At 40.0% G+C, this 10730-nt stretch overlaps 1 protein-coding gene across 1 annotated transcript in view; it reads left to right on the top strand.

The window, feature by feature from the left end:
• Window positions 1–4969: 4969 nt before the first annotated feature.
• The window catches only part of LOC134639489 (uncharacterized), a 92559-nt gene continuing 86798 nt past the window's right edge, over window positions 4970–10730 (top strand). Inside the window, exon 1 of the mRNA XM_063490704.1 lies at window positions 4970–5016. The gene's annotated coding sequence lies outside the window, so the exon portion shown is untranslated. The remainder of the gene's footprint in view (window positions 5017–10730) is intronic.

The following is a 10730-nucleotide window of genomic DNA, read 5'->3' as shown; positions in this document are numbered from 1 at the left end:
TAATAATGCATCATCATTATTATGAGATTCAAATAAAATTTATCTTACCTTGACATAGTTTCATGCATTTTCACATATAATCAACAACTGCGATGTAAATATATTTGGGCATATGAGTGCAGCGCAAACACAAGTTCATATTCTGTCCTCTTTGATATGAATGCACGTGTGGGGAACAGCTGCAATGATCCATCATCATCTCAAAACAAGACAAAACAGAAGGAGGGTCTTTCTGTGTTTTGATTTGATTTTAAATTGGAGCTTAAGGTAACTGTGTTTGGAGGAACACTGGTTATGTTTCTACTCCTCAACTTTTTGTTTTCTTTCCAATGGGCATGTTTGAATGTGAAAGAAAAGGCATGACGAAGTGAAACAGTAAACTGATTGAACAAGTTAATAGAAATTTGGCCTATAGTTTAAAAAACAAAAGGGTTAAAAAAAGAAGAGCTAGGCAAAGATAATACTATAAGAAATGTCCAAGGGACATTTGTCTACTTTTGTTGTCAGTAGGCTAAATCATTTGTGTGACCAGACCTGCTCTTGTTGTACCCTGTAGGCTAGTTTAGCTTAGTCTTTCTCTTCATGCTTGAAGATGATAAAAAATTTTCTCTCCTGTTGTGTGTTTTGTATTTGGACCACACAAAATGCATTACAGAGTGTGGATAGTTCTTCCCTGAGGGTGTCCTTAGGGGAGCACAAATTGCCCAACCCTAGTGTAATTTGTGTCTTACCAACAAATACTATAGATTCTATGTGTTTTTTATTTGTAAAAAAAAAAAAAACCACAAAAAAGCTTTGTGTTCATGCTGTCAGTTGTCTTGATGTAGTTTTTCAAGTATGTTTCAGTTTAGTTTATGCCCATTATCCCTGGTGCCAGGGCATCAGGACGAGTCTTTAATAAAATACAACAATTCGCCAATTCATACTAGATGTAAATTACTCTGAAAGCTTTGGTTCTGGTTGAATACCTGGGAAAATTACTCTTAATTTAAAAGCATGCATGTTTTGGGGTTTTTTTCCTAGGAGAGATAAACCCACGTTCTAACTTTGCAATTACAAATCACAGCGCTAACAATGTTGCACTTGTGTGTCGCTCTACCAGTGGTTGGCTGCTACTTGAAACATGCCTTTTTTGGTACGCAATTAGGCTGACTCAGTACTTATGCGCTAATGGTAAGATGGTCAGCTCAGGGGATTAACTTAGTTGTGTTGGAGGGTTGGTGAAGGGGTCTGCTTGTGAGAAGCCCTATTGTCCTACTGGGTCACTGATCTAGGGGTTCATACCCACTCAAGACCAGGACTTTACCCTCCTTCTCTCTTCACTTCAGCAGGCAACAGAATTGGCTGCATTGTGTGATATGAGGTGGAAAAGAGTCCGCCGCCCCACCCATCCACTTGGGTTTTGGAGTGTGTTTTGAGCAGCGCTCATCACAACACTGGCTGTGCACATGCACACACTCACACACACAAATGCGCAGTGGCGTCCTATCTGCACTCAATAACCAAAGGGAAACTCCAGCTGGGAGAGCCATTGATGCCTTCGTAACAGGCTGATTGTTTCCTATAGGAGAGGGAGGAGCGGGGAGGAGAGAGTGGGCAGTTCTCTAACTCCACCCCAAGGCTTTGAGTGGGGCCTAGCAGGTGTAAACACCCACTGTTTTTTGCTTTATGAGTGGGCAAGAGAAGAAGGACCCCCAGGTAGTCACGGGGCACTGCTCTGAAGGAATTAAGAAATTAAAAGTAAAGTGAAAGCGAGAGGCCCAAAAAGAATCACAGGACAAAATGGATATGTGTTAGACTCGGGCCAGGTGTTCTACTGTTATGATACGAGTTGCCTCAGCCATGCTGTGAGAGGCAGATAACCTCTCTATTGACCACAGAGCCCAAGATCACTTTCCATGCTGGGGTGTCTGTAACACAACCGAACTTAAAGCAGCAGCTTAAATGGGGATAAATAATGGCATTTTCTGGCACTGGCAACACTTGTCAGCATAGGAAAGCTTCAGTGATGATTCTAGGGCCCATTCAGATGATGGAAATTCTGTCTCAATGATTCATCTCCATTTACTTAGCTATGAGTATCATATCCCTGCCAGTTGGGAAGGCGATATAGCGCAGGAGCTTAGCTTGTCCCTGAATGGGGCTATGCGAGAGAAGTTAGTATATGTTTGAGATGCTTCTGATGCTTATAATGCATACTCTTTGGGTAACGCTGTTAGGATTATAGAGTAGAAAGAGGCAAATATATCGACCAGCATGCTGTTTATCCGCCGGTTCCACACCCTCCAAACAGAACCCCATTACACAGACCAGTTTGGAGAGGCTTAACACCTGTTTTTTTTTTCAGCCAATATAAACTCATTCTCTCCCTCCCTCTCACTTACTTTTTGTCTTCCAATGCAAAGAGGATGAAGCCAGTGGAATGAGAAGAGCTCCATTATTGCTGTATTTTCTTTCCAGAAAAATGTTATTTACTAGAAAGATATCATCCTAGCTTTTAATCCTCTTAGTGGTGGATTGCGGTTGTACTTACATCGTCATGCACCTGCTAAACTGCCTTCTCTTAAAGCTGTATAAACACAGCCGCGGGAGCCATTGCTTTCCCAAGCCGAACCCATCAGCTTTTTTTTTGTGCCTTTTTTTTCTGAGAGTTACACAGAGGAAGAGAGCTCACAAGAAGTTTAGAGGACATGGTGTTGAGAAGGATGATGCTCATGAGAGCAAGCAGAGACCTCTTCCTGCCATGCCAGATGTGGCCAGACCCCACCTGATGCCTCTTCGCTGGTCGGCTTCTTGGTGGAGCCTCAAAACCACTAAACAGAGGAGGGCCTGTGTGTAGGAGTGTTTATACAAGGCCTGTAAGCATCCTCACATGTCCTCACAGTCTTAAGTTCAGAGGAGCAGCCTTCTTCACTTAATGTGGATTACAGAGCACTTAGGGGGTGGGGGGGGGGGGGGGGGGGGGGGGGGGGGGGGTGAAGCTTTGCTTCTTTTGTACCAAAGATATTTATATTTTGTGTCCTGTTGACTTGTGATTGTGATTTTAGCTAAAATGCATTAAACACATTTTATTGCAGCACTGGTCTGATGTGTCTTCTGTATAATGATTGTAAAACAAATAACTTTTGCTCCTGAGCTCGTGTATATATTTAGCTGTTTTTTTTTCCTTGTGAATAATCCCTCTTCCTCCTCAGTAAAGGACATGTCGAGCTGGTGTGACAGGTTCTGCACTCTGTTAACATAACCTCCTCTGTTCTAACATGGTACAGACACCACTCATCCTCGTGTTCCCTGATGGGAGAGAGAGAGAGACAGACAGAAAGACAGCGAGAAAGTAACAGCAGCTGAGACAGAAGAAGATGAAAATAGAAAAGGTGTCCTTTATGTGTGTGTGTGTGTGTGTGTGTGTGTGTGTGTGTGTGTGTGTGTGTGTGTGTGTGTGTGTGTGTGTGTGTGTGTGTGTGTGGCTGGAGGGAGGGAACTTCGACCGCAGGCAAACAATATGGAATTTGAAATATTGGCTGGCGTTGTGATTGAACATGGCTCCCTTATCACTGGGTTGCCAGGTTGGCCAGCTATAACGATGACTTATCACAGGGCTGAGGAACTTGGAGTATATAACAAGATTCTCCGACATGACAAACACTGCCCCGAGGAGACACACACCACAATCTGTATAGACTGCCCCAATCCAGGGCATCCAGCACTGGCAATAGTGGATTCTCTTAGGAGTATAGCACAGGTAGAGTTACATCTAAAAATGAAGAAGGTCCACTATGTCTTTTACTTACTGACATGCATGAGATGAGAGCCCGGGTGCTGTGCACAGTGTCATTTTTTTGTCCATTAGAATAACAGGAATTTTATGTATCAATGAAGTTTTGGTACGGACACACGCCTGTCAGTGCCTCTGCACTGCAGTCTACCTAGGTGTTCTAGCTTCCTGGTTTTCATAGTCACCTTGTGACCTATGCTCTCTTTTTGGAGCAATAACCAATCGCCTTTTTTATGTGCCTAAAAAGAGGATGATGTTTCAGCCTCATTTGCAACTTGTAAACACTTTTCACTTCAGTCACACTTCAGAGTATATATTATTATAATTATACCATATTTAATTAAGTAACTCATTCTGTTGTGTTTTTTCTTTATTTCTCGCTTCTATTTAAGATTGAATAAAAGTGTGTGCAGTGTGGGGTTTTTTTTTAATACGTTACATGCACAAATGTGCTGTAGATCAATAATGAGCTGTGGACTTGACTCTCTGCCTTTCTCAGTAGAGGATAAACAAGCAGATGATTCAAGGTCAAATGGATAAAGACAAGTCTTGAAGGTAGAGTAAAGAAACGATATTGTAGGTTTGGTTTTTAAATTTCCTAATCAGATAAGCCCTGATGCATTTTGGCTTTGGTAAGTTCCTCATCATGTCCTCCTTGTTCTCCATCTTTGGCCAGAAACTACAGACTGGGGTTGAATAAATTAATATAGAAGCTAAATGCGTCACGCAAGTTACTAAATTGATTTGCGCCTGAACTGTTAGATGCTCAGTTTCCCCATTTAATGTTAAAGTTGTGAAAATTCCTTTGTGTACTTGAGCTGCTCAGAGCCTATGAACCATGAACTTTGACCTTTTGGCTAAACCAAAACAGATGCCAGGTGAGGTGACTCACATCCGGCTTTAAATACACTGGTGAGGAATTTTTCACCCTGTTCTCTGTGTTATTGCTTCATCTCCTCCTCCTCCTACTGCATTTCTCCACTAGTAATACTCCTTAGCCATGAGAAGACCACCCCCTCTTATCTTCTACATTTTTTTTCCACTGACTCTATCCCTTTTTTCCTTTTCTTTCATATTATCTCTCTTGAGTTTTCATTAATTACGTTCCTTTGGCAGGAACTTGTTTGCTTTCCCTCTGTATGTATGTATTGCTGGCATTGGAATGGATTTGTTTATAGTTGTGACCCTTCTGCTTGAAGTCTTAAAGCAGCTCTACTGTCAAGAGCCAAAACTCTGGCAAGGTCAGCTCATTTCTGTTTACGTTTCGAGCACTATTTACCCTCAGGGGCTTTTAAAAGCACTTCTGCAAAACATCACTTTCAGGAGGGAGAAAGGGAGCGAGAGAAAGGAAAGGAAGGTTGGAGAGAGAAAAGATTAAATAAGAAACCGAGAGGACGGTGATAGGATTCTACTTTCCCATCAGTGACACTGTCATATTATAGTGAACCAGGAAATTTCTTAATCCTTCTTATAGTGTATTGAAAATTGCAAATTCGTACTCTGCTTCAGGTAACCGCACGAGTATATTGATATGAATATGGTGCATTAACCATAATTGTCCTAATTTCCCCTCTGCTGCATTAACTCTCTGCATATTACCAACATGCCTTAATAAGAAAGCGATATAAAAATAAATAAAAATGCTTTTGCATGATAGACCCTGAGGCTGTTGCCTGAATGCAAAACCATGGACTTGGGATTAACCCATCAATAATCACTATCTGCCGTGCCATGCATTTGCCCCGGCAGAGCTAATGATTAATCTCCCCTATATGGGACTGATCACTATCAGATTGATGAATGTACCGACCAATCATGTTCCCGCAAACCCACGGCATGTACATACACCAATAAGTGATGATGAACAACCTGTGTTGTTGGTTATTTATGCTGGCTGTAGTCCCTGTGGTTTTTGTATACAGATCTAGTCATATAGCTTTTTATATGTACTTTTTTGGCCTGTGTATATTGATTTAGGTGTGTGAAGCATGAAGTGCACTGTTATATGCTGTGTAAAAGAAAGAGAAGTCATGTCTGGTTAACCTCTTATTATGGCTAACATCTTAGGAACATGCAGTAGGACCCGAACATCTCACGCTCTGAAATCCCAGTGCAAACATGCTTTCTCCAATCTGTGTGGAGCGACTGAATGTTATGTGTGCACATGTGCTTTTAAATGTGTGCGATTGCAAAGCTGTATGGGCAAATTGTGTTTCTCCATGTAAGACGTACTGTATCTACCCTTGAATGATGGATGTAGATTTTGTCCTTGTTGTTGTTACTCTGCCTGGGCCTCCGTGTGTTTCATGCTGATGTCCTTGTATAGTCAGGCTTGGGTTTATTTTCTCTGGATCGACAGAGACACCTCCTCTTGAACTTTTATAGCCCCTCTTAGTGATGTGTATCTGAGAGAGCTGACCCGGGTCACCAGGCTTTACGGGCTTCCGCCTGCTTCTCATCCTCTGTGTTTGTTTTTCTTTCTCTTTGCTTTTTCATATCATTTCGTTTTGCACGTTTGCACATGAGCAGAATAAAAATGACGGAACAGAAAAGCGAACAGTTGTGAGCTTTCAGGCTATGGGAACAAAGAGAAAATAGAAAAAAAAAATAATATCCCTGTTTAAAGTTTAATCCATAATAAAGTATGTAATGACCTCCTCAGAAAACATGTTCCAGTTATTGCTGTTGTTTGTTTCGTTTTTCATGCTCTCCAGACTTTACTCGTTACATCTTGTGATTTTTTTTGTATTTTTTATTTTTATTTTGACAGGGTATCATTATACTCAGTATTCTCTGAAAAACAGTAAAATAAGTTGTTAGTAGAGGTAAAAGACCAAGGGAGCAGTTTTTAGTTTCCTAGGTCTGATATTCAGTCTGGGTCATTTCATAGTATAAATCCCAATAAAGATCCAGTGCACAGCATAAAGCCTAATAAATGCCAAAACCAGTAAAGCGAGCTAGAAAGAGCTGAGGGACATGAGACCCCACAAACTTAACCCACACTTTACCTTTAACCAGAAACCCAGAACAACAGTTATACCTCATGCTAACAACCCTTAGACACCTCCTGCCTCCCCCTAACACACACACAGGTGCCTCTCGGAGAGAGAGGGCAGGACTCCTCGGGGACTTGTTCACAGTCAGAGCACCAGACCAGGTCTGGGAGGATTATCTCTGTATTACAAAACACTATAATATGGAGTTCCCCTCTACAAATTACTGACCAGACACAGGGAGCTGAAAGTCTGCGGGCCTAAACTAAAGTGACAGTTATTGGCCCCTCTAGCTCAGAAGAAAAATCTGCTAAGCCATTTGCTGTTGTCACATTTCTTGGTGGAGAATGTATTCCCATGCATTTGATACAGCCACATTTAACCATGCACTCAGGAGCTCAGTCCATAACTTTTCTCTCACTGAAATTTATAATACAGAGCTGCATTGTGAGATACTCATGTATACTGGCCACAGAGCACTCCCCTGTCTGCTGTTGACACACCATAAACAGTGACACAAACCCCGAAGAGTTGTCCTTTAAATTGTTTATGTCATTACCTTCTTTGTACCTAGAGGAGGGTAAAAGAGACAAATCTCTTCCTGTATTTTTATGACCAATAGAGTTGGGTTTGGAAGGGGAAGAAATCTTCTGCCAAGTGAAAACTTAGCTTGTCATGCAAAAACATGCATACTGAAGAGGATCTGAGGACGAGCCAGTTTTTGCTCTGTCACTCTTAACACATCCAAGATTCCCTGTTCATTCAGAAAGCCAAACATCTTTTATTACTTCATATCCAAACATCTGATCTGCTCTGATCCCCTCAGTCCAGAAAGCCATAGTCAATCATGGCCAATCATGAATCAACTACATTTAAATAGCAAATTGTATTATGGAGCACTGGATCAGTGTTTTTTTAATACTTTTTTCTAAATAAAATATTGGACGATAATTTTAGCAATACATTTATTAGCTAATCAGAAACACCTTCAGTCAGCACATAAACATACTAAGATAAATAACACAGATACATTACATTGATGCCAAAGCAGACATACCCTTTAATAAAAAATCAAAAAAAATCAAATGTACTCTATGCTACACATCAAATCTGTAATAGAAAACACATGATTTCAGACTATTTCAAAATCTTGAGTTAAGTGCTATTCAGGCATTGTTTACTCTGTTCTATCCTAGTTGGTTGTTTACCATACAAGGGATTTATTTGTCCTTTTGGTTTTGTGTGTAGGTTTTAATGCATTGCAGCTTCACTGGCACCACGATGAGTAAACATTTTATGGCTCCAACTAATCTCATGCAGCAATTCCAACAAAAACAGCTAATTGTGTTTAGCTTTTCTGTGACTCAATGAGCAGTATTTGTTTTAATAATTATGCTCGTGTGGACAAGACACCGTGTTTAAATCACTTCAGGAGAGCGGGGCATTTGGTAGGATGAGAAGTCACGGCATACTATTTTGTAGAGAAGAGGTGAAACAGAATACAATAATGCTTTTATATATGTGCTTTACACATATTTGCAGAATGTATGCTGTGTGGTTGGTCTTTTCATAATAGAATGGTTGGACATGCAATAGAAAAAAAATAGGTAATACCACAGTAATTTAGGTTTTGTAGTCATTCATTTGCTTTTATGTGGGTGTTTGGTGTAGTATGTGTTATTTACATTAGAGCTAGATAGGCATTTTTAGCTTATCACACATAAGTATCACCATATGTTCACTGATAAGTGCCAATAGGTCTTTTTCTCTTTTTTCTGTAATTAAGTCATCACACAAAATGTGGTATGGCATACACTGATTGTTTACATTTGTCATTTCTTTCACCACTGTCCGCAGCACATGTAGCAGAGTACACACCTAATATATATATATATATATATATATATATATATATATACATATAAAATCATTTTCCACTAAAAGCCAGTGCCAGTCAACATTCCTAATTGGGGATCTGCTGGATTTAAAATGAACTGCTTGATCAGATTTCCATGACTTTTTCTGACTCTGTGTGTGTGTGTGTTTCTAAATTCTTGGATAACATACTCTTGATTTACTGTTGCATTCTTGCCAAGTTGTCACAGTCCATTTTTGATGCCAGCAAGCACGCAGTGGTTAATATTCAGTGCGTTTTATGGGTAAGGTTTTGATCATGTACAGATTTTTGACACTGCTTTGCAGTCCTAAAATCTATAAACATCTTTCTCTGATATATATTTTTTTTATAAATGTTTTATATCTTCTATTAAGATCTAATCATACTCCGGGAGCAGTCACAGTGCTGAAAAATAGACCAGACATGCATTCCTTTCAAATTACACATTTATTCCTTATTACATATTTTGGATATGCTTTAGAAAATTTTAGATTCCAGAAAGTTCAATGACGTTACAGCCTTTCATGCTTTAGAATGCTAAATGAAAGAATGTTTCACTGACCTCTTCAACTCTAATGACTGGTTAGTCGACATTGTTATTCACATTTAAAAATACTTATTCAAAGCCATTTACAAAACACAGACGATCATCGCAGACTGGGAACTCTATAAAATATTTCATATGTATTGAAGTGCTGGACGTTTGTCACCTCTGTGATATTTTGTAAATATTGATGTCTGTTGCGTACGCCTCTGCACACTCAGACCGACAGTTACACACAGTGCAATTAAACCACATGTGAGGAGCATTACCCATTTCTTCTCTGTTTACACAAGTCGGTCTTAACGAAAAAAAGAAAGAGGCAGAGATATTATTTTGACACTCAGCGTAATGCCTTTCTTTACACACTGGCCAACCATGTGTTCTCCCTGAGGCGAAGTGTGGCGTTACTTGATGTTTAGCTTAATGAACTTCAGAGCAAACTGAGAGCTCATGCAAATTGCAGACGAGTGTAGTGTTAACTAAAATGTGACTATACTTACAATGTTCTTGTTTACTTTTATTTTTACCATCGTGTTATTTGTTTCATCATATGAAAAAAAAGTTTCTTGGAATTGGCTTATTGTGCTATTTCATGTATTTCTGTGCTCATTAACACTTACGCCCACTCTTTACATACTCAGTCCTGAGTAATGTCTATTATGCCATTTAAAGCATGCTATTCATTGGATAAATGCTTTGTGTGATTGTTTAGTCACAGGTGCCGCCATCGCTGTTATCATGTTGTGTGTGTATCTCACACAACAGTGTGATGACTTCTTTTCAAAGACAAGTTAAGTTGTGAAAATAATTTCTTGCTTTCTTTGTGTTTTTCTTGTGGAAAGCCTGACCTGCAGTTTGTAATGAGACAGTGTAAGGAGGTGAAGGCAGAGTGGGGACTATAGTGAATTAAGAAATTCTAGAAACTGCATCTATTGAACAGTGAAGCCAGGAATCTTTATTAAAGGTCATTGATGTTATTATTATGTGTAGTTTTTTTCCTTTTTTTTAACTTGTTTTCCATTATTTTAGAAATCATGTGTTCCTCACATTTGTATGGTATTGTGTTATGCGATTATGCTAATTGAAAGGTAGAAAGCCATACTGTGTGAGTGTGTGAGACCTGTTTTGTACTTAAAGATTAGCGAGCCATAATTGTTGTGTAGGGGCTTCCCACTCAAGCTTAAAAATATGCTACTTTACATCCCCCATCTATTTTACTTCTTCTGTCTTTCTGTCTAGCCCCCCCCCCCCCCCCCCCCCCCTTCTGTCTCCTGTCATGCCACCCCCCCACCCAACCTATCCTCGACCTGGTTCTTGATCCCTACACTGGGAGTGGATACTTCTGGTAGGATTAATATTTCTGCCACTTTGATGTCAGAACTGTGTTTCACAAAGACAGAGTTAGGATGTGGGGGCGATGGGCAAAGAATAAGACAGAGGGAATGAAAGAAAGAGAGGGATAAGGACACAGAGAAATGGAAAATGGAAAGGTGGCAGAGATATGAGGGATCCTCACTTGGC

This window comes from Pelmatolapia mariae, linkage group LG12 (genome assembly GCF_036321145.2).
Source record: "Pelmatolapia mariae isolate MD_Pm_ZW linkage group LG12, Pm_UMD_F_2, whole genome shotgun sequence".
Taxonomy (NCBI): Eukaryota; Metazoa; Chordata; class Actinopteri; order Cichliformes; family Cichlidae; genus Pelmatolapia; species Pelmatolapia mariae.
Note: the sequence above shows the minus strand (reverse complement) of the source record. Positions and strands in the feature narration are given on the sequence as shown.